Source organism: Cetorhinus maximus, chromosome 1 (assembly GCF_964194155.1).
Source record: "Cetorhinus maximus chromosome 1, sCetMax3.hap1.1, whole genome shotgun sequence".
Taxonomy (NCBI): Eukaryota; Metazoa; Chordata; class Chondrichthyes; order Lamniformes; family Cetorhinidae; genus Cetorhinus; species Cetorhinus maximus.
The window spans coordinates 159,999,425-160,005,892 of record NC_135879.1 but is presented as its reverse complement, the minus strand read 5'-3'; positions in this window follow the sequence as shown (position 1 = coordinate 160,005,892).

Below are 6,468 nucleotides of genomic sequence, written 5' to 3'. Positions count from 1 at the left end.
TGAATCAGTACTCCCCCATGTTAAACACCACTTGGAGGACTCACTGAGGGTGGCAAGGGTGCAGAATGTACTCTGGGTGGGGGACTTTAATGTCCATCACCAAGATTGGCTTGGTAGCACCACTACTGACTGAGCTGGCTAAATGACATAGCTGCTAGACTGGGTCTGCGGCAGGTGGTGAGGGAACCAACAAGAGGGAAAAACCTACTTGACCTCATCCACACCAACCTGCCTGCTGCAGATGCACCTGTCCACGACAGTATTGGTAGGAGTAACCACCACACAGTCGTTGTGGAGATGAAGTCCTGCTTTCACATTGAGGATACCTTCCATCGTGTTGTGTGGCACTACTACCATGCTAAATAGGATAGATTTCAAACAGATCTGGCAACTCGAGACTGGGCATCCATGAGGCGCTGTGGGCCATCAGCAGCAGCAGAGCTGTACTCGAACACAATCTGTAACCTCATGGCCTGGCATATCCCTCAATCTACCACTACCATCAAGCCAGGGGATCAATCCTGGTTCAATGAAGAGTGCAGGAGGGCATGCTAGGATCAGCACCAGCCATACCTAAAAATGAGGTGTCAACCTGGTGAAGCTACAACACAGGAGTACTTGCATGCTGAACAGCATAAGCAGCAAGTGATAGGTATAGCTAAGTGATCCCACAACCAATGAATCTGCAGTCCTGTCACATCCAGTCGTGAGTGGTGGTGGACTATTAAACAGCTCACTGGAGGAGGAGGCTCCACAAATATCCCCATCCTCAATGAAGGAGGAGCCCAGCACATCAGCGAAAAAGAGAAGGCTGAAGCATTTGCTACAATTTTCAGCCAGAAGTGCTGAGTGGATGATCCACCTCGGCCTCCTCCAGATATCACAGATGCCAGTCTTCAGTGAATTCAATTCTCTCCACATGATATCAAAGAACGGCTGAAGGCACTGGATACTGCAAAGGCTAGGGGCCCTGACAATATTCCGGCAATAGTACTGAAGACTTCAGCTCCAGAAGCGGCCAAGCTGTTCCAGTACAGCTACAACACCGGCATCTACCCGGCTTTGTGGAAAATTGCCCAGGGATGTCTTGTACACAAAAGGCAGGACAAATCCAACCAGGCCAATTACCGCCCCATCAGTCTACTCTCGAGCATCAGTAAAGTAAAGTAATGGAAGGAGTTATCAATAGTGCTATCAAGCGGCATTTGCTTAACAATAACCTGCTCGCTGTCATCCAGTTTGGGTTCCGCCAGGGCCATTCAGCTCCTGACCTCATTACAGCCTTGGTTCAAACATGGACAAAAGAGCTGAACTCCCGAAGTGAGGCGAGAGTGACTGTCCTTGACATCAAGGCCACATTTGACTGTGTGTGGCATCAAGGAGCCTCAGCAAAACTGGAGTCAAGAGGAATCAGTGGAAAGCTCTCCACTGGTTGGAGTCATACCTAGCACAAAGGAAGATGGTTGTGGATGTTGGAGGTCAGTCAGCTCAACTCCAGTGCATCACTGCAGGAGTTCCTCAGGGTAGTGTCCTCGACCCAACCATCTTCAGCTGCTTCATCAAAGACCTTCCCTCCATCATAAGGTCAGAAGTGGGGATGTTCGCTGATGATTGCACAATGTTCAGCACCATTCACAAATGCAGCAAGACCTGGACAATATCCAGGCTTGGGCTGACAAGTGGCAAGTAACATTTGCACCACACAAGTTCAGGCAAGGACCATCTTCAACAAGAGGGAATCCAACCATTGCCCCATGAGCAGGTCAGAGGCTAGGAATCATGCGACGAGTAACTCACTTCCTGACTCCCCAAGCCTGTCCACAACCTACAAGGCACAAGTCAGGATTGTGATGGAATACTCCCCACTTGCCTGGATGAGTGCAGCTCCCACAAGGCTCAGGAAGCTTGACACCATCCAGGACAAAGCAGCCTGCTTGATTGGCACCATATCCACAAACATTCACTCCCTCCACCACTGACACAGTAGCAGCAGTGTGCACCACCTACAAGATGCACTACAGGAATTCACCAAGGCTCCTTCAACAGCGCCTTCCGAACCCACAATCAGTACCACCTAGAAGGACAAGGGCAGCAGATAGATGGGAATACCACCAACTGGAATTTCCCCTCCAAGTCACTCACCACCCTGACTTGGAAATATATCGCTGTTCCTTCACTGTCGCTGGGTCAAAATCATGGAACTCCCTTCCTAACAGCACTGTGGGCGTACCTACACCACATAGATTGTAACAGTTCAAGAAGGCACCATCACCTTCTCAAGGTCACCTCGGGATGGGTAATAAATGCTGGTCCAGCCAGTGAAGCCCACATAGCATGAATGAATTTTTAAAAGTAGTTTTATAAAGGAAAAAGTATTACTAAGTGGTATTAATGGAACTTGTGAACCTGTTTCTTTGTGTAAAGCCAACTTACAAAGTCACTTCATAAATGGAATTGTTACAGTGGGAATTATTCCTAGATCACCTATTGAAGGAGTAGATTTTATTCTGGGTAATGATTTTGCTAGTGGAGACAGTAATGTGGCAACAACTGTATTGCAGCAGGCAGTTGGTCATGCTGATCTTAACCAACTTCAGGAAGGTACTGTGGCCAGAAATGAATCATTTATTGCTGACAACAAGCAATTGAAGGACAACCTGATTAATGTAGAAAAGCAACTTTCATGTATGAAAGAGGAGTTTGCTAACGAAACACGAGAATTGGTAAGAACACAGAAAGTGGAACACTTGAGTGAGGACTTGAAATGTCTAAATGTTAAACTTGTAGAAGCAAATTTGATAAAAGTCGATCTTCAGTTAAAATTTGATGAACTTCAGCATCAGATGTCACTATGAATTGTGAAAAATGCCTTGAACAAGAAAAAGAATTGTTGGTAAATCAGAATAAATGGTTTAATGCAGAATTAAAAATCAAAACTGACGAACTGTTAGAACTCCATCGTGAAAAGAGCAATGAGATTCTTGAACTTCGAAGCAAACTGGAGAAAATGAAAGAGGAGATATGTGGTATGGAGTGTCACAGGTCTGAAGTTGCTCCTATGAATAAAAACTCCTTGCCGAATTGTGGTCCAGCTGAACAAAGGACTGATCGAATTAACATTACTGGTGTTGGGCAGTACAAAAACAACTCAAGTGCCCACAGCATTGGAAATTAAGAAGTGTCAATAAAAAAGACTGAAAGCGCAAAATGAACCAGGTTAATGACCGAGGACACTTATTTACACGTGTTTGCAAATGGTAATGCACAAGGTATAGCAGCTGGAATCTAGGCAAGTGGACAGCTTGCAAAAGACCATTCAAAACCTGCTGAAGGGTGGACTGATATAATTCGTACTGATGTAGAAGAGCTGAAGGGTTGGAACGAACTATGAAACCGCAGAGGGAGAAAGTGATTCACATTGCTCAAAAAGTCGAAAAGACCTGTTTGAAATGGGATTGGGAGAAACAACAAGATCATAAAAAGTTCAAAGATCAAACCAAGCAGAAGTATGAAACTCTTGTGTGAACATAAGAATTGTCTCGATAACATCCTTGAAACAGTTAAAAGAGATATTGATCAGAGAAGAAATGAGATGTTAATGCACAAAAATGCCATTTTGTCTTTGCTAAATCAAAATGAGAATTTACCACATTTGAGTTTGGAAAATGAACTCGAGGATGAAAGTATGCCCACAGCTAACAAAAAGGACAATTGGGTTATGGGCTTCAATGAAACATTCTTTGCTGAATTAAAGACTGGGAATAAGAGGAAAAAGAAAGGCAAGGGTTGAGTTATGATAATGCTATAATATTCAAATTCTGTTAGTCTTGTTATATTTATTGACTTTGTTTTGCTTAAGCCTTTGTAATTGTGCAGAATGACATGTGTAGTTGTAAAATTAGATGAAAATAATAAGCTATTTTGTTAGATGAAGCAGATGCAAATGAAACACTTATGATGTTAGGTTTGTGTACAAAAATTGTAAGGCCATTATAAAGAAACCTTCACTGTAGTGAAGCTTTCTTTCTTTCAAGGGAAAAGGTGTTAGGAATTAGAGATTATTTTAAGTAATTTATATGTGGATGTGTGTGTGTTGGGAATAAGCTATAGCTTTAAGTTTAAGTTTAATTTAGTTTTTTTATTTTTGTGTGTTAAGAAGGGTGATGTTTGGATTTTAGTTTCACTTTAGAGTGAAGACAGCTAGCCTGAAACTCTGGTTGTATACCTGAATTTTCAATGAGGTTTTATGACTCTTGAAGTGGACAGTTGTGTTACCAAGTGGGTGAGTGGTTTAAGGAAGTTAAAACAAACACAAAGTAGAAAAAAATGTGCTGTTGTCTAGCAACAGGAGGCCCACAATGAGATAAGAGGGAACAGAAAGCAGTTTTATTTCAGTTGGAAGAAGGTGCCAGGAGAAGCTGGACACAGGAGCTGCAGGGAGCATGTCCCAAAGAATGAAAAAGAAAAGTCCCAAAACCAGGGAGCGGTTACTTGTTATAGCTCACAGGCACATTAATATGGTCAGCAATACATCCATCCATCCTTTATCCAGCTCTCCCTTTACCTGTATCCATCTTGTAGTAAATCACTGTTAAGTATTATTTCTCCTACCCTTCAATTGTCTCAACAACAAATCCCTTATACTTTTACTTTAATTTTTTTTACTCTCCCTGACCATGATCATCCTAAGATTTTCTTAAAGTCAGTTACTCTGTTGCCTTGATTGTTTAAAAATGTTTCCTTACTCTTTAAGCCATATTAACCCTTTCATGTCAAAGAGGGTCTCTTTCTGTAGATCTTTGCTTATCTCTCCCTCTTTGGACCCAATGTCTCAGGTGGGCCAGATTATCAAATTCAGTTCTCTTAAAAAGTTGTATGTTGTGTCCTTTTTCTCTAACTCTATCTCACACCCTTAATCATTTCCTCATACCGTTACATACATGCAATAGTTACCACCTTATCTCATTCGGGTTGTCTGGAGAGACTTTACAGTCCAATAAAGCATTCTCATAATATTTTTAAAAACAGAAAGCAATCTCTATTTGATTCCAGGCATTAACATGTTTTATTTCTTTGTCTTCTTCTCCTCAAACAACATTTTATTTTCCCAAAAATAACCCACTAGATTGTGTCTGACTTTTCTTTCATCCCAGATTCAAATAGCAGTATTGTTGAGCTACCTTCTTTCACTGCAAAAATTTGGATTTCTGCCAAACTTCTTCAGGGCTTCAGGCTGATCTTTACACTTTGGGAACAGACTTACAAGTACATTTTAAACTTTTTTTTTCGGCACAGAAGCTTGCAGCATTTGAGTTAGTGTCAATTGTTGTTAAACCCTTTAAAATAAAAATTCCCTTTCCTTTTTGAGAATTTTATTGGGAACCAAACCTCAAATCTTTCAAAACCATGAAAATTATAACTACCTATTTCTCGTGTGTGAATTTGTATCCAGATTAAAAGTCCCACATGTTTATCAATACATATTCTTTATCTTAGATGGCATTATAGTTTTTCAAAAGTAACTCGCTAAAAGGTCTGCTATTCATTGGTCAGTGTGTTTGTATCAGATCTCCTGGCCTGAATGGGTTAAGTCATTGTTTTTAAAAAGGTAAAGTAAAGGCTCTAAACCATGACTATGCTGTGGCATTGAAAATCGACATATAAATTCATAGATTCTTAAAGCTGCTAGAAATTTTGTTGCATTTGCGGTTACCTCTGAATAAAAGCACAAGGATCCACTTTGCTTGAGGTGGAATGGATTAATTCAGCAGCCTGAAAGCTGAAGCTACTGGCGGAAAGAGTTAACTTCCTGCTAGTCTGAAACCTGCTGTATCTTCTTTAGAATATCTTCAAATTGTGATTTTTGGCCAGAAATCTCAACTCAAACCTTATAATTTAAAATATTTGTTTATCTAATTATACTTTCATTTAATCCGACTCACAATCCTCATTGTGAGGCTTTTAACTCAAAGTGCTGAAACTCCATACACAAATGATAATTTAGGGAAGAAAACACATTAAAGCTCACAGACAAATTTTTCATTGTACACAAACACATACATATTTAAAGATATATATTTCCCATTCTTATAACATTTATCTTAACAACTTAAAACTTTCATACCCTGAACAGAACTTCAAGTAGCAATGGGGGGAAAATGGGATCTTTGAGGCTCTCTCTCTCCCCTGAACAAAAGCTTTAGTGACTTACATCAATTTCAATTTTTTCCTTTCACCTTTTAAGTTATTTGCCAAAAATTCAGTGACCCTTTGGGTCCATAATCTAAATTTTTTACTGCCATGGCTGATGTTACATTTCTAGTCCGACTACTACTATACACAGTCACTAAAAAATGGCCCATCCTGTTTTACTACACCGGTTCTCTTTCTACCCTAGACATTAGGAAACGGTCTATCCCGTTTTACCACATCGGTGCTCTCAGAGCTCTCACTAGGAAATGGTCTGTA